At 48.8% G+C, this 18,716-nt stretch overlaps 2 pseudogenes; both read left to right on the top strand.

Moving 5' to 3' along the window:
• The first annotated feature begins 17,289 nt into the window (after nucleotides 1-17,289).
• LOC143958522 (5S ribosomal RNA) lies at nucleotides 17,290-17,408 on the top strand (annotated as a pseudogene).
• Nucleotides 17,409-18,174: 766 nt separating this feature from the next.
• Nucleotides 18,175-18,293, top strand: LOC143958750 (5S ribosomal RNA; annotated as a pseudogene).
• Nucleotides 18,294-18,716: the final 423 nt, after the last annotated feature.

The following is an 18,716-nucleotide window of genomic DNA, read 5'->3' as shown; positions in this document are numbered from 1 at the left end:
CACACTTACCTGTCCCAGGGTCCAGCGATGTCGGCGCCAGATGACGAGCGATCACTCTTGTCGCTGCTGCCCCTGCCGCCATCCTCTGTCAGGGAATTGGGAAGTGAAGCATTACAGCTTCACTGCCAGGTTCCCTACTGCGCATGCGCGAGTCGCGCTGTGTGTCTCTTAACCACTTCCCACCCGGCCAATGTATATATACGGCCGGGTGGGAGCCGCCTGCTCCTGATAGGACGTTCAGGAACGTCCTTCAGGAGTAGCGGGATCGCGCGCGCGCGCGCCCGCGCAGCGGCGCGATCCCGATGTGCTCGTGTCACCCGGACACGGCACATTTTAGATCGGCAGGAGGGCTCTGTGATTGGCCCTCCTGATCACATGATGGCCGTGTCCAATCACGGCCGTCATGTGATGTAAACAAACAGCCGGTTGCTAGGCAATCGGCTCTCCTCTCCTCACACGGAAGTCATCGCAGAGGAGAGGAGAGCGGATCGCTGCAGCCGGCTGATGATCAGTGAGTATGGGCTGCTTTTCACAGCTTTTTACTCACTGATCATCAGTGTAGTGTCAACACACAACACACCACACAGTACAAACACAATGTCCCCACATATGTCCCCAAAACACACATGTCCCAAAACATACATGTCCCCAAATAATAAAAACACATGTCCCTAATAATAAAAACATGTCCCCCACATATGTCCCACTAAAATCACATGTCCCAATGATTATCTGCACACATATGTACGTGATCACCTGCACACATATGTACATGATCATTTGCGTACATATGTCCGTGATCACACAAACCAATTATTATACACTTAACGGAATTTTTTTTACCAAAAACATGTAGCAGAATACATTTTGGCTTAAATTTATGACAAAATTTGATTTTATTGGATTTCTTTTCAAATAGAAAAAAGAAAATATTGTTTTTTTCCCAAATTTCCGCTTTTTTGCGCTTATATCGCAAAAAAAAAAACGGAGTCGTGAATAAATACCACCAAAATAAAGCTCTATTTGTGCGAACAAAATGATAACAATTTCATTTGGGTACAGTGTAGCATGACCGCGCAATTGTCACTGAAAGCGCGAGAGCGATGAAAGCTGAAAATTGGGCTGGGAAGGAAGGGGGTGAAAGTGCCCTGTATTGAAGTGGTTAAAGTGGTTGTCCTGCCAAAATTAGACTTTTTAAATAAAAATAACCTATCATACACAAGCCTAATGCATTCTAGTAAAGTTAGTCTGTAAACAAAGGTCCGTTTTGTTAGGTTATTACAGCATTTTGTAACTTTATAAACTTTCAGCAGACCGTGGCCATCTTAGGTTTGGGCATCTGAAGCCATACTGTATTTCTTCCTGGATCTCAGCCTTGCAAATCTCGCACATGCTCAGTGCTACACAAGCAGTGAAATAGGTTTCAGGTCAGGTTTTCATAGCAACGGCAGTGTCAGAGGAAGTTACCGCCCCTTAGCTATGCAAACCTCTCCTCCCCTCCTCCCCCCAGGAACCAGGAAATATACTGCATTTATAACAACAAAAAACAAGCAACAAAAGGAAGGAAGCTTATAAATATACAAATTGTAAATGAAGTGCAGATATATCTAGATAACAAGAGATATATAGCTTGTTATATATGTATCTTATGTGTGTGTATGTATATATTTATATAGATATATCTATATCGCTTGTTATATATGTATCTTGTTATAGATATATACATACACACACATAACAAGATACATATATAACAAGAGATATAGATATATCTATATAGATATATACATACACACACATAACTCTTGTTATATATGCATCTTGTGTGTGTGTGTGTGTGTATATATATATATATATATGTATCTTGTTATGTGTGTGTGTGTGTGTGTGTGTGTGTGTGTGTATCTACACCCGGCGGCTACTTTTTTCTGTACAGCTTTTCATTAAAAAAATAAAAATAATAATCTCAGCAACAAAATTCATTTACTTGTAGGTACTTGTACTTCTGGCTGTTACTGGTGGCAGTTACTGCTGGTCGGCTCTGGTACTTGCGTCCAAATCGCGGGTTCCCATGCATTAGTGTGGCAGAAAACAGAAGCATGCGGCTGCTGTAGAGAGCAGAGAGAATGCTTCCTGTCACAGGCGGTAGTACATTTGGTATCACTCCGCCTGTGAAGGAGCTGGCGCTATACAGGAAGCATCGGCTCTGCTTCCTCTAGCGACAGCTCCGTTCTTTGCGCTGATGCTCAGAGATGGCGGGTCGGGAACCCGCGATCTGAGCATGCTGACCCGCCATCTCAGAGCAAGACATGGCGGGCCACATCAGAGGGCCAGCAGTTGGGCACACCTCGATTAGGTCATTGAGCTTATGTGTAAAAAAATAAAAATTATACATATATATTAACCACTTCAGCCCCAGACCATTTTGCTGGTCAAAGACCAGACGACTTTTTAGGATTCGGCACTGCGTCGCTTTAACTGACAATTGTGCGGTCGTGCGACGTGGCTCCCAAACAAAATTGACATCCTTTTTTTTCCCACAAATCGAGCTTTCTTTTGGTGGTATTTGATCACCCCAGCGGTTTTAATTTTTTGCGCTATAAACAAAAATAGAGCGACAATTTTGAAAAAAGATGCATTTTTTACTTTTTGTTATAATAAATATCCCTCAAAATTAGGGGTGCGCCGAATGGGTTTTTTGGTGCCAAAACCGATACCGAAAATGAACAATACACTAGGCCGAAAACCGAAACCGAAACAGCACCGATACCGAAACATATTTTTTTTAAAAATATTTTTGTACAGGAGATGGTCAGAGACTGGGGACATGGTACAGGAGATGGTCAGAGACAGAGGGCATGGTACAGGAGATGGTCAGAGACAGAGGGCATGGTACAGGAGATGGTCAGAGACAGAGGGCGTGGTACAGGAGATGGTCAGAAACTGCACACATGATAAAAGAGATCTATGCAGCCTCACCAGTGCCCCTCAGATGCAGCCAACCAGTGTCCCCCTATTATTGCAGCCAGAGTGTCCCCTCATTATTGCAGCTAGCCTGTGAAGGGAAGAGAGGAGAGCTACCTCTGCCGCCTGTTTGATCACAGCGCCGGGAACAATAGCTGTGTGTTCCCGGCCACACGCCGTCACATACAGCCCCTCCCCCTTGTCCGGGGACTTTGATAGACAGATCAAATCCTGCGGGTGATCTGTCTATCAAAGTGCCCGGACAAGGGGAAGGGGCTGTATGCGACGGCGTGTGGCCGGGAACATACAGCTATTGAAATGAAAGCTGTGATGTTCCCGTTGCTTTGATCAATGGGGTAGGCAATATTGATGGCAGTAAATATTGTATTGCCTTTAACCCTCTTGACAAATGCCAAGATGGTCACCTCGGCAAACAAGCAGAAAAAAAAAACAGGTCGTCGACGCCAACAACATATTAAAAAAAAGCCTACGGCACCTGGTATTCCCAAGTAGTCTCCCATCAAGGTAATAACCAGGCCCGACCCTGGTTAGCATCCGAGATAAGATGAGATAAGACACATTCCGGGTGATGTGGCCGTAGGCGATTTTGCTGGCCACTCTCAACCCTCTTGACAAACACCAAAATGGTCAGCTCGGCAAACAAGCAGAAAAATAAAACAAGTCGTCGACGCCAACATGTTAAAAAAAAGCCTACGGCACCTGGTATTCCCAGGGGGTCTTCCATCCAGGCTCTAACCAGGCCCGACCCTGCTAAGCCTCCGAGATCAGATGAGATTGGTTGCTTTTAGGGAGATGTGGCCGTATTCAATCGCTTTGGGCACTCGCAACCCTCTTGAAAAATGCCAAGATGTTAACAGGGCGGCACAGTGGTGTAGTGGTTAGCACTCTCGCCTAGCAGTAAAAAAGGTCACTGGTTCAAATCCCAACCATGACACTACCTGCCTGGAGTTTGCATGTTCTCCCTGTGCCTGTGTGGGTTTCCTCCAGGTACTCCGGTTTCCTCCCACACTCCAAAGACATGCAGTTAGGTTAATTGGCTTCTGTCTAAAATTGGCCCTAGTATACAACTGGGGATCTTGGATTGTGGCTCCTTGAGGGTAGGGACCAATGTGAGTGTGCAATGTAAAGGGATAGGGACAATTGTAGACACTCACTCAGGTTGAACTGGATGGACTGATGTCTTTATTCAACCTTACTAACTATGTAACTATGTAACCTTGGTAAACAAGTTTTTGGTTCTAAAGCCTAAAAACCATGGTTTACCTTAATACATTCCCTGCACTAAGGTACACATGTTTTGGTAGCAGTTGCCCCCTCACTCTATAATTACCAGAGTCCCCACTCGACCAGCTCTGTGCCAGTCGGTAGCAGCTCCCCCTTCCCTCTCGCAGGATTTGCTAAAGCAAAAGCCAATGGCTTCTGCCGTCAGTCTAAACCTATGTGGAGCAAGCATGAGGCAGGGCCAAGCCACGCTGTGTCTGTGGTTGTAGGCAGTGCAGCATCAGTTTGCGATTAGGGGTGTGAAGAGAAAAAAGGAGCAGAGAGGAGCACTGACAAAAGAGGAGGGTAAGGGCCACTTTATGCAATTTCATCTCATAGAGCAGGTAAGTATACAATTTAATACACGTTAAGACTTTGCAATAATCAAGAGATTTTTTTCCCTTAGTTTCATACTTACCCAGGTGGATGCAGCATCAAACCAATGCTGCAGCTGTCCCCCGCCATCTCTGCACTGATAACTGAGCCACTGGCTAGGCTCTCACAGATCTGAGAGGAGAGCTGCTGACAGTCATTCAGCATTTCTTCTCTGCTCCTCCAATAATCACCGTTTTCTCCCATTGGGACAGCTTCCCCTGCTGGGAGAAGACTATGGCCATGGAAGGAGGGATTCCTGAATCAACACTGTCTGTGCTGCTGATGATGGTAGAATCAAGCATCTTTCCTGCAACCCATGGTTGCAGGAAATAAATTCACTTGGTGTATGGCTGGCCTAAGTCCCAGCAAGAGAAATTGAGTTCTAGTTGCGCCCATTTATTTTCCTTCTTTGTTTTTTTTTTTAAAGAACAATGAGAATCAAGGCTTTAAACATTTAAAAGGCCAAACCCACAAGTCTGTCTCATCCATGTTGTTGCTTGGGTCATATTATGGCTTGTGAAAAAGGTTGCTCCTGAAACAAAAACAAAAATAAGCACCTTTGCCTGATGATCAGTAATGCCGCGTACACACGATCAAACAATCGGGTGGAAAAGCCCGGCAAACTCAAGTCCGCCGGACAATCCCGCCGTGTGTAGCCTCCGGCATACTTTTTTCACCCGAAAGTACGGCGGACTTAGAAAGTAGTTTTGCACTCCAATCTTCCTGCCGGACTTGAATTTCGGCGGACAATCCGGCCGTGTGTATGCCACTCTTGAAATGAACAGACTTTTCCCACCCTGATACTTTTTTCTGTACAGCTTTTCATTTAAAAAGAAAAAAAATAATTAAAAAAATAATAATCTCAGCAACACAATTCATTTATACATCTAGACGTATTGAAGACGACTTTATGAAGTTCAAACGGTGCATATTAATTTTGAAAAATGGTGCTTGTGTTTTGGTGTTAGGCCCCTTTCACACGGGATGGATCAGTAATGATCTGCCCCTTGATGATCCGCTTGCTCAGTGGGGATCGCTCCGTTGTGCGGATAACAGGGCGGTCCCAGCACAGAATGCATGTATGACCGTATTTCATCCGCAAACGAATGGATGAACTACGCACATAATGTCCGCATGTGTGAATGGGGTCTTAGATGGGATGGTGGGAGTATTTTAAAAAACTGCTTATTTACAACTATTTTCACAAACAACTTTCTGTTACATAGATAATCGGGTTAAAAATAAGAAAATATTTCCCCAGCACATCGCATCGCCCCCCTCCCCGTAAAATCGCATCGCCCCCAGCACATTGCATCACATCGCCCCCAGCACATCGAATCGCATCTCCCCAACACTTCTCATCGCATCGCCCAAAGCACATTGCATCACCCCCGACAAATCAAATCACATCAGAACATCGAATCGCATCGCCCCCAACAGATCGCATCAAATCGCATCACCCAAGCACATCCGCATTGAATCACCCCAGCACATTGAATTGCATCTCTCCCAGAACATCAAATCGCAACACCCAAGCGCATCGCATCTCCCCCCGAACATCGAATCGCATCACCCCAGCACATTGCATCACCCCAACACTTCGAATTGCATCAGCACATCGAATCGCATCGCCCCAGCACATCTCATTGCCCCAGCAAATCGAATCGCATCTCCCCCAGCACATTGCATCTCCCCCAGCACATTGCATCAACCCCAGCGCATCGAAACGCCTAAAGCACATTGCATCACCTACAACACATCGAATCGCATCAGCACATCGAATCGCTTCGCCCCACCACATTGCATCGAAATGCATCGCCCAAGCACATCGCATCGCCTCAGCACATGGAATCGCATCTCCCCAGAACATCGAATCGCATCTCCCCCAGCACATCGAATCGCCCCCAGCACATCGCATCGCCCAAAGCACATTTCATCACCCCAACACATCAAATCGCATCAGAACATCGAATCGCGCCGCCCCCAACACATCGAATCACATCACCCAAGCACATCGCATCACCCCCCAACACTTCGAATTGCATCAGCACATCGAATCGCATCGCCCCAGCACATCGCATCGCCCCAGAAAATCGAATTGCATCTCCCCCAGCACATTGCATCTCCCAGCACATTGCATCTCCCAGCACATCGAATCGCCCCAGCACATCGAATCGCCCAAAGCACATTGCATCACCCCCAAAACATCGAATCACATCAGCACATCGAATCGCTTTGCCCCACCACAAAGCATCAAAACGCATTGCCCAAGCACATCGCATCGCCCCAGCACATCAAATCACATAACCCCCAGCACATTGCATCACCCCAGCACATCGAATCGCATCACCCATCGCATCGAATCGCATCACCCAAGCACATTGCATTGAATCGCCCCAGCACATCGAATCGCATCTCCCCCAGAACATCGAATCGCATCACCCCAGCACATTGCATCACCCCCAACACTTCGAATTGCAGCAGCACATCGAATCGCATAGCCCCAGCACATCGCATCGCCCCCAGCACATCACATCGCCCCAGCAAATCGAATCGCATCTCCCCAGCACATTGCATCTCCCCCAGCACATCGAATCGCCCCAGCACATCAAATCGCCCAAAGCACATTGCATCACCCCAACACATCGAATCACATCAGCACATCGAATCGCTTTGCCCCACCACATCGCATCGAAACGCATCACCCAAGCACATCACATCGCCCCAGCACATTGAATCGCATCTCCCCAGAACATCGAATCGCATCTCCCCAGAACATCGAATCGCATCTCCCCAGAACATCAAATCGCATAACCCCCAGCACATCGAATCGCATAACCCCCAGTACATTGCATCACCCCAGCACATCGAATCACCCCCAGCACACCACATTGCCCCCAGCACATCGAATCGCATCGCCCCAACACATCGCATCGCCCCAAGCACATTGCATCACCCCCAAAACATCGAATCGCATCAGCACATCGAATCGATTCGCCCCAACACATCGAATCCCATCGCCCAAAGAACATGAGCATCTCCCCAGAACATCGAATCTCCCCAAAGCACATTGCATCACCCGCAACACATCAAATCGCATCGCCCACAGCACATCACATCGAATCCCATCGTCCCAGCACATCGCATCACCCCAGCACATCACATCACATTGCCCCCAGCACATAGAATCGCATCTCCCCCAGCACATAGAATCGCATCTCCCCCAGCACATCGAATCGCAACTCCCCCAGCACATTGAATCACCCCTAGCACAACGCATCGCCCAAAGCACATTGCATCACCCCCAACACATCGAATCGCATCAGCACATCGAATCGCTTCACCCCAACACCTCAAATCCCATCGCCCAATCGCATCACATCTCCCCAGAACATCGAATTGCCCCCAGCATATCACATCGAATCGCATCTCCCCCAGCACATCGAATTGCATCTCCCCAGCACATCGAATCGCATCTCCCCAGCACATCGAATCACCCCCAGCGCACCACATCTCCCAAAGTACATTGCATCACCCCAACACATCGGATCGCATCGCCCCCAGCACATCACATCGAATCGCATCGCCCCAGCACATCGCATCGCCCCAGCACATCGCATCACATTGCTCCCAGTACATCGAATCACATCTCCCCAGCACATCGAATCACCCCCAGCACATCGCATCGCCCAAAGCACATTCCATCACCCCCAACACATCGAATTGCATCAGCACATGAAATCGCTTCACCCCAACACCTAAAATCCCATCGCCCAACCGAATCACATATCCCCAGAACATCGAATCGCACCCCAGCACATCACATGGCATCGCCCCAGCACATCGCAGCACATCGCATCACATCGAATCGCATGAGCACATCGAATCGCATGAGCACATCGAATCGCTTTGCCCCAACACATCGAATCCCATCGCCCAATTGCATCTCCCAGAACATCGAATCGCCCCAAAGCCCATTGCATCACCCGCATAGTGGTGTATACTGCGGTCAGGGCACAGACAATAACCACTACACAAGAGCAAGATAGGAAATCAGCCAAAAACGATTGGTGTGTAACTGTGTTGAAGGTACACAGAACACCCACTGCTTCAGATGCCAACACACTACACGAGGCCGCCTCAAATGCGGCCTTATATAGTGTGGGGCGTGCACTACACAGCCTGAGCCTACATCACCCTGAAAGATCCTGATCTTGGAGGCAAAGGAGGGTTGGGCCTCGTTAGTATCTGGATGATAGGTGACCATCTTGGCGTTTGTCAAAGAGGGTTGAGGATGCCCAAGAGATTGCCTACGGCCATATCACCATGAAAGTGCCCAATCTCATCTGATCTACCTGGATGGAAGACCACCTGGGAATACATGGTTTTGTAGGTTTCCTTTTTTTTTTTTTGGGGCGTTGACTTGTTTTTTCCCTTGTTTCCCAAGGTGAATCTTGGTGTTTGTCAAGGGGGTTAAGGGTTGGCTACGGCCACATCACCTTGAAAGAGCCCCATTTTGTCTCACCTCGGAGGCTAAGCAGGGGCTGAGCCTGGTTAATACCTGGATGGCAGACCGCCTGGGAATACCAGGCCCCTGGGCTTCTTTTTTTTGCATTTACTTGTTTTTTTTCCCTGGTTTCCCAAGGTGACTATCTTGGCGTTTGTCAAGATGGTTGAGGGCGTCCAAAGAAATTTCCTATGGCCACATCACCCTGAAAGGGACCAATCTCGTCTAATCTCGGAGGCTAAGCAGGGTCAGGCCTGGTTAGTACCTGGATGGGAGACTGCCTGGTAGGGATGAGCTTCGTGTTCGAGTCGAACGTACGTTCGACTCGAACATTGGTCGTTCGGGCGTTCGGCGAATTCCGAACGTTTGGGCCGTTCGCGGCAAAATTCGTGTGGCCCACAATGCACTGCGATGGCGCAGTGCATTGCTGGCTCATGATTGGCCAAGCATGCACTGTGACCCCGCATGCTTGGCCAATCGCAGCGGCAGCAGCGAGGAGAGCCATGATTGGCCACGGGCGTCCTGCCTGTGGCCAATCATAGCTCAGGCTGTGTAGTGCACGCCCCACACTATATAAGGCCGCATTTGAGGCGGCCTCGTGTAGTGTGTTGGCATCTGAAGCAGTGGGTGTTCTGTGTACCTTCAACACAGTTACATACCAATCGTTTTTGGCTGATTTCCTATCTTGCTCTTGTGTAGTGGTTATTGTCTGTGCCCTGACCGCAGTATACACCACTATATTCACCTCACCTATATAGCTAGTGATCTATCTTTAATAATAGAGCTTGCAGTCAGTAGTGTTAGGAGATAGTGCGTGCTGTCTGCGTGCTCTGTACCCAGTACATACCGCTATAATCCACCTACATAGCTGTTCTCTATTTGGGCCCAATTGTCATCTGCAGGAGTTATTGGAAGTTGTGTGTGCTTCCAGCACAGCACAGTATACATCTGTATATACCCCTTTAACTCTGCTGTTTTCTGGTTATTGTCTGCGTGCCCTGACCGCAGTATACACCGTGATATTCACCTCACCTATATAGCTAGTGGTCCATCTTTAATAATAGAGCTTGCAGTCAGTAGTGTTAGGAGATAGTGCGTGCTGTCTGCGTGCTCTGTACCCAGTACATACCGCTATAATCCACCTACATAGCTGTTCTCTATTTGGGCCCAATTGTCATCTGCAGGAGTTATTGGAAGTTGTGTGTGCTTCCAGCACAGCACAGTATACATCTGTATATACCCCTTTAACTCTGCTGTTTTCTGGTTATTGTCTGCGTGCCCTGAACGCAGTATACACCGTGATATTCACCTCACCTATATAGCTAGTGGTCCATCTTTAATAATAGAGCTTGCAGTCAGTAGTGTCAGGAGATAGTGCGTGCTGTCTGCGTGCTCTGTACCCAGTACATACCGCTATAATCCACCTACATAGCTGTTCTCTATTTGGGCCCAATTGTCATCTGCAGGAGTTATTGGAAGTTGTGTGTGCTTCCAGCACAGCACAGTATACATCTGTATATACCCCTTTATCTCTGCTGTTCTATAAAAAAGGCATCTGCAGGAGTTAGTGGGTGTTGTGTGCCTCCAGCACAATATAAACTACCCAACTACTGTTTTACCCAACTCCCTTCAGGCCATTACCATGTCTGGAAGGCCAGCAAGGAGAGGCAGACAGGCGCGAGCCGATAAAAGAGGGCAAGCAGGCTCTGTGTCTAGAGACAACAGTGCTGATCGTGGACGCGGTGCATTGTCATCAGCACGTGGCCATGGGACATGCTTGTCCTTCTTTTCTGCAGCTGGACATGTTGAACCGCAACATGCCAACGACTTGGTAGAGTGGATGACCAAGCCCTCTTCATCCTCCTCATCCTCTCTCACCCAGTCTCAGGGTAGTAGCAAAGCAGCTGCCAACACATCATCTTCCCTCCTCTCAATGTCATCATCAGTGACTCCTTCCCTAGACCCACCACGTCCTCCTGAGGAGTCTCCTGAACTCTTTGAGCACAGTGTTGGGTACATGCTCCAGGAGGATGCCCAGTGTTTGGTGGGCTCTGATGATGACACTCAGCTAGAGGAAGGCAGTAGCGTGAGCGCAGAGAGAGGGGATGCTCAAGAAGGACAGCAATCTGGCAGTCATGTTCCACAAGCTGCAGCATACTGCCAGGTTTGCTACAGCGATGAAGAGGAAGGGGATGATGAGGGCACTGACTCCACGTGGGTGCCTGGAAGGAGGGAGGAGGAGGAGGAGGAGGAGGAGGCACATGTCCAACGAGGCAGGATGCCCTCCGGGGGTCAGCTTAGGGGCAGCACACCAACTGAATCACACCGCAGAGCTCCGCCTGCGCAGAGCGCTTCCTCTGCGCGTTATTCTAAAAGTTCTTTGGTGTGGGCCTTTTTTGAGACGAGTGCATCAGATTGCACCGCTGCTATTTGCAACATATGTCTCAAGCGTATCTCACGTGGCCAAAACATCAGCCGCTTGGGCACCACATGCTTGACCAGACATATGTTGACCTGCCATGCAGCTCGTTGGCAAGCGTACCTCAAAGACCCACACCAAAGAACAACGCGGACCTCTCCTTGCTCCTCATCAGCTGGCATCTCCAACCCCACTAGACCTTCAGTCCTCTCTGAAACCTGCTCTGAGAGGAATGAAGGTGTAGAATTAGGTGTGTCACAGCCAAGTGCTTCCGGGAACTCTGCTAGTGGTACATCCACATCCGATTATAGCAGGCAAATGTCCCTGCCCCAGCTGCTGGACCGGCGGAAGAAGTTTACTCCCAGCCATCCACATGCCCAGCGGTTGAATGCTAGCTTGGCTAAATTGCTAGCACTTCAAATGCTGCCTTTTCAGTTGGTAGACTCGGCCCCCTTCCGTGAGTTTGTACAATGTGCGGTTCCTCAGTGGCAGGTCCCCAAACGCCACTTTTTCTCACAGAAGGCGATTCCGGCTCTCTACCGGCATGTGGAAGGCAATGTCCTTGCCTCGCTGGACAGGGCGGTCAGCGGTAAGGTGCATATTACCACTGACTCATGGTCCAGTAGGCATGGACAGGGACGTTACCTGTCTTTCATGGCCCATCGGGTCACTCTTCTGGCTGCTGGGAAGGATGCAGGACAAGGTGCAGTAGTGTTGGAGGTTGTTCCACCACCACGCCTCCAAAATGCTACTGTTGGTTGTGACACACCTCTCTCCTCCACCCCCTCCTCTTCTTCTTCCTCCATGGCCTCTTCCAGTGCTCTGTCCTCAGAACCAGCGGTGCTCCGTAGGCGTTCCAGGGGCTATGCAAGTACGCAGGCAAAACGATGCCATGCCGTGCTTGCGCTGGTTTGTTTGGGGGACAGGAGCCACACTGGGGCGGATGTTTTGTCAGCTCTGCAGGGGCAGGCCGAGAGGTGGTTGACGCCACGCCAGCTTAAGCCAGGAATGGTGGTTTGCGACAATGGCACCAACCTCCTCTCCGCCCTCCGACAGGGACAACTGACCCATGTGCCCTGTGTAGCTCACGTCCTTAACCTGGTGGTGCAGCGGTTCTTGGGCAGGTACCCCGGCTTACATGATGTCCTGAAGCAGGCCAGGAAAGTCTGTGTGCATTTCCGCCGATCATTTAATGCCTGTGCTCGGCTGGCTGAGCTCCAAAAGGAGTTGAACCTGCCCAAGAACCGCCTTATATGTGACATGCCCACCAGATGGAACTCAACATTGGCCATGCTGCAGCGGCTGCCCACGCAGCAGAGGGCCATCAATGAGTACCTGTGCGACTACGGCACCAGGACAGGGTCAGGGGAGCTTGGTTTTTTCTCACCACGCCAGTGGGGCATGATCAGGGATGCATGCACTGTCCTGTCACCGTTTGAGGAGGCCACAAGGATGGTGAGCAGTGACAGTGCATGCATCAGTGACACTGTACCTCTTGTCCACCTCTTGGAGCATACGCTGCGTGGAATAATGGACAGGGCACTTGAGGCAGAACAGAGGCAGGAAGAGGAGGACTTCCTTGCCTCTCAAGGCCCCCTTTATCCAGACAGTGTTCCTGCTGTGCCACCCATCACACAGGAAGAGGGTGAGGAGGAGGAAGAGGAGGAGGAGGATGATTGTGTCAGCATGGAGGTGGAGGCTGGCACTCAGCATCAGCAGCAGCAGCAGCAGCAGCAGTCTTATAGGGATGATTTACAGTCCCAAGAAACACGTGGACTTGTACGTGGCTGGGAGGAGGTAGCTGCGGATCATGTTGTCCTTAGTGACCCAGAGGACTCCGGACCGAATGCCTCAGCTAACCTACGCTGCATGGCCTCCCTGATCCTGCAAAGCCTGTGGAAGGATCCTCGTATTCTTCGGATCAAGGAGAGGGACCATTACTGGCTGGCCACTCTCCTTGATCCACGGTACAAGGGTAAGGTTGCCGACCTTATCTTGCCATCGCAGAGGGAGCAGAGGATGAGACATCTCCGGGAGGCCTTGCAGAAAGCTCTGTGCAACGCGTTCCCAGAGACTGGGAGGTCACAAACTCCTGGTCCTGGACAACGTGTTGCTGAGGCATCAGTCAGAAGGAGCGGTGGAGAAGGTGGCCGTCTGACTGATGCTTTCAGACAATTTTTTAGTCCGCAGCCCCAAGGTATGATTGGTTCCAGCACCCATCGCCAGCGTCTAATTTACATGGTGCAGGAATACCTAGGGGCAAGGTCAGACTTGGACACCTTTCCCACTGAAAATCCTCTGGCTTACTGGGTCTTGAGGATGGATCACTGGCCAGAGCTTGCACAGTATGCAATTGAGCTACTGGCCTGTCCTGCATCCAGTGTTCTTTCGGAACGCACCTTCAGTGCTGCTGGTGGCTTTGTTACCGACCACAGGGTGCGCCTGTCCACCGAATCAGTTGATCGACTGACCTTCATCAAGATGAATCAGTCTTGGATCCCCCACAGCTACCAAGCACCTGAAGCTGATGTAACCGAATAATTTTTTTTGAAATACCACATCCCTTCAAGACTGCCTATGCTGATGCTGAGTGACTGTCCTGTTATGTTGATTGTCTATCCTCTTCCTCCTCCGCTGATATGTTGGAAGAACATTTTTGGTTCTGGGTGATGCCAGCAGCCCAATTTTTCTGCCCCTGTTTAACAGGGGCGTTTAATTACAATTTTTGATGCAATGCTTTGCAGCAGGGCTAATTCCTGCAATAAAACTAGAGTATATGGCAGAGGTTGGAGTGTGGTGGCACCAGCACCAGTGCCTAAGGCCCAATTTTTCTGCCCCTGATTAACAGGGGCGTTTAAGTACAATTTTTGATGCAATGCTTTGCAGCAGGGCTAATTCCTGCAATAAAACTAGAGTATATGGCAGAGGTTGCAGTGTGATGGCACCAGCACCAGTGCCTAAGGCCCAATTTTTCTGCCCCTGTTTAACAGGGGCGTTTAATTACAATTTTTGATGCAATGCTTTGCAGCAGGGCTAATTCCTGCAATAAAACTAGAGTATATGGCAGAGGTTGCAGTGTGATGGCACCAGCACCAGTGCCTAAGGCCCAATTTTTCTGCCCCTGTTTAACAGGGGCGTTTAATTACAATTTTTGATGCAATGCTTTGCAGCAGGGCTAATTCCTGCAATAAAACTAGAGTATATGGCAGAGGTTGCAGTGTGATGGCACCAGTGCCTAAGGCCCAATTTTTCTGCCCCTGTTTAACAGGGACATGTAATTACAATTCTTGATATAATATTTCACAGGAGGGCCCCTTCCTGTGCCCACCCAGAGTAACGGTGAGGACTTATAGTGTTGTGGCACCAGCACCACAACCACCAAGGGTCAATTTTTCTACCACTGTTCAACAATGGCATGTAATTCCAATTCTTGATATAATCGTTCACAGCAGGGCGCTCCAGCGCCCACCAAGAGTCACTTTCAGGGCTTACAATGTTGTGGCAAAACCAACACCTTGTTCCGCCATTTCTGCAGAGCATATAGGGCAGGCCCCTACTTTCAAACATCCAACTTACAAACATCAGACAGCAGCAAGTGAGATGAAAAAAGATGGACGACAAAACAAATTATACAGGGGTGATAACCCTTCCCTATGTTTTCCAAAAAGCTTAAAAATAGTTTTTTTTGACTGGAGCTACACTTTAAAAATGTACCAGTTGAAAATTACAAACAGATTCAACTTAACACAACAAACCTACACAGTCCCTGTCTTGTTTGCACCGCCTGTATACTGCTGTTCTGAGTATATAGGGCCTGGGGGCCACACGCATTTCCTTTTTTTAATATGGGTACGGGGTTCCCCTTAATATGCGTACAAGACCCAAATAGGCTGGTAATGGGCAGGGAGGGCTACCCATGCCATTTTTCTGAATGATTTTCAACCATATTGCAGGAACCAGATATAACATTAAAACCGCAAGCAGTTTTAAATGGTGTTATTTCCGTTTAATGTCATTTTGTGCAGGGACTGTTCTAAACACGGGAAACACGTGGCACTTCACAGGCATACTACAGACACCCCCCAGGCACCATATTTAAAGGAATATTTCACTTTTCTTTTCACTTTAATCGTCATTAAAATCAGTGCTCCCGCCAAAACGGCCGTTTTTAAAACCTTTTTTTGCATTGACCCATGTCCCCTGAGGCAGGAGTCAGGTCCCCAAACCCTTTTTAGGATAGTATCTTGCATATTAGCCGTTAAAATTAGCACTTTCCATTTCGAACGTTCGAGTCCCATAGACTTCAATGGGGTTCTAACGTTCGTTTCGAACGCAGGGTCCGTTCGAAAGTTCTGGTGCGAACCGAACCGGGGGGTGTTCGGCTCATCCCTACTGCCTGGGAATACTAGGTGGCATAGGCTTCTTTTTTTTTTGGCGTTGACTTGTTATTTTCCCTTGTTTACCAAGGTGACCATCTTGGCGTTTTTCAAGAGAGTTCAGGGTGCCCAAAGCTATTGCCTAAGGCCACATCTCCCTTAAAGCAACCGATCTCGTCTGATCTCGGAGGCTTAGCAGGGTCGGGCCTGGTTAGAACCTGGGTGGGAGACCCCCAAGAATACCATGTGCCATAGGTTTCTTTTTTTTGGGCGTTGACTTGTTTTTTCCTTTTTTTCCCAAGGTGACCATCTTGGCGTTTGTCAAGAGGGTTGAGGGTGCCCAAAGAGATTGCTTGTGGCCACGACACCCTGAAATCAACCGATCTTGTTTGATCTCAGAGGCTAAGCAGGGTCATGCCTGGTTAGAACCTGGATGGGAGACCCCCAGGAATACCATGTGCCATAGGTTTCTTTTTTTTTTGCCATCGACTTTGTTTTTTTCCCTTGTTTCCCAAGGTGACCACCGTAGCGTTTGTCAAGAGGGCTGAGGCTGCCCAAAGAGATTGCCTATGGGCACATGACCCTGAAAGCGCCTGATCTCAAAGGCTAAGCAGGGTTGGGCCTGGTTAGTATCTGGATGGGAGACTGCCTGGGAATACCCATTGCCACAGGCTTCTTCTTTTTTTTTTTTTGGCGTTGACTTGTTATTTCCCTTGTTTCCCAAGGTGACCATCTTGGCATTTTGTCAAGAGGGTTGAGCATGCGCAAAGTGGTTGCCTAAGGCCACATCACCCTGAAAGCGACAAATCTCGTCTTATCTCGGAGGCTAAGCAGCTTTGGGCCTGATTCGTACCTAGATGGGAGACCGCCTGGGAATACCAGGTGCCGTAAACATTTTTTTTTTTTTTTGGTGTTGACTTGTTTTTTTCCTCTTGTTTCCCAAGGTGACAATCTTGGTGTTTGTCAAGAGAGTTGAGGGTGCCCAAAGCAATTGCCTATGAGCACATAACCCTGAAAGCACCCCATCTCGTCCGATCTCGGAGGTTATGCAGGGTCGGGCCTGGTTAGTACCTTTTTAATTTTTTTGGTGTTGACTTGTTTTTTTCCCTCGTTTCCCAAGGTGACAATCTTGGCATTTGTCAAGAGGGTTGAGGGTGCCCAAAGAGATTGTCTACGGGCACATCACCCTAAAAGCGCCCTATCTCGTCGCATCTCCGAGGAGAAGTAGGGGCGGGCCGGGTTAGTACGCAGATGGGAGACCGCCTGGGAATACTAGGTGCTGTAGGTTTCTTTTCTTTTTTTTCTCTTTTTACCCCTGGATACCATCTTGGCATTTGTCAAGAGGGTTGAAGTTGCACAAAGAGATTGCCTACGGCCACATCACCCTGAAAGCGCACCATCTCATCTGATCTCGGAGACTAAGCAGTGGCGGGCCTGGTTAGTACTTGGATGGGAGACCGCCTGGGAATATCAGGTGCTATAGGCTTCTTTTTTTTTCTTTTTCTTTTTGGCATTGACTTGTTTTTTTCCCTTGTTTCTCAAGGTAACCATCTTGGCGTTTGTCAAAAAGGGTTGAGGATACCCAAAGGGATTGCCTACGGCCATATCACCGTGAAAGAGCCCAATCTCATCTGATCTCGGAGGCTAAGCATGGTCGGGCCTAGTGACCATCTTTGTGTTTGTCAAGAGGGTTGAGGGTGCCCATAGAGATTGTCCACGGGTAGGGTCGGGCCTGGTAAGTACCTGGATGGGAGACCACCTAGGAATACAAGGTGCTGTAGGCTTCCTTTTTTTTTCATTTGGGGCGTTGACTTGTTTTTTCCCTTGTTTCCCAAAGTGCATTTTGGCATTTGTCATGGGGGTTGACGGTACCCAAAAAGATTGGCTATGGCCACATCACCTTGAAAGCGCCCAATCTTGTCTCACCTTGGAGGCTAAGCAGGGGCTAAGCCTGGTTAATATCTGGATGGCAGACCGCCTGGGAATACCAGGTGCCGTAGGCTTATTTTTTTTTGCGTTTACTTGTTTTTTTCCCTTGTTTCCCAAGGTGACTATATTGGCGTTTGTCAAGATGGTTGAGGGTGTCCGAAGAAACTATGGCCACATCACCCTGAAAGTGACTAATCTCGGAGGCTAAGCATGGTCAGGCCTGGTTAGTACCTGGATGAGAGACTGCCTGGGAATACCAGGTGCCACAGGCTTCTCTTTTTTCGGCTTTTTTTTCAAGAGGGTTCAGGGTGCCCAAAGCAATTGCCTACAGCCACATCTCCCTGAAAGCAACTGATCTCATCTGATTTCGGATGCTTAGCAGGGTTGGGTGTGGTTAGAACCTGGATGGGAGACCCCCTAGGAATACCAAGTGCTGTAGGTTTCTTTTTTTTTTGTTGTTGACTTGTTTTTTTTCCCTTGTTTCCCAAGGTGACCATCTTGGCGTTTGTCAAGAGGGTTTAGGGTGCCGAAAGAGATTGCCTATGGGCACATGACCCTGAAAGCGCCTGATCTCGGAGGCTTAGCAGGGTCGGGCTTGGTTAGAACCTGAATGGGAGACCCCCTAGGAATACCAAGTGCTGTAGGTTTCTTTTTTTTTGTTGTTGACTTGTTTTTTTTCCCTTGTTACCCAAGGTGACCATCTTGGCGTTTCTCAAGAGGGTTGAGGGTGCCGAAAGAGATTTAATATGGCCACATCACCCTGAAAGTGCCTGATCTTGTCTGATCTCAGAGGCTGAGCAGCGTCTGCCCTGGTTAGTAACAAATGTGAGACCTCCTGGCAATAACCAGTCCCATTTGCTTCTTT

Source organism: Lithobates pipiens, unplaced genomic scaffold, assembly GCF_037356315.1.
Source record: "Lithobates pipiens isolate NorthernLeopardFrog02 unplaced genomic scaffold, aLitPip1_a1.2 Scaffold_61, whole genome shotgun sequence".
NCBI lineage: Eukaryota > Metazoa > Chordata > Amphibia > Anura > Ranidae > Lithobates > Lithobates pipiens.
This window is presented reverse-complemented; position numbering and strand designations above follow the sequence as displayed.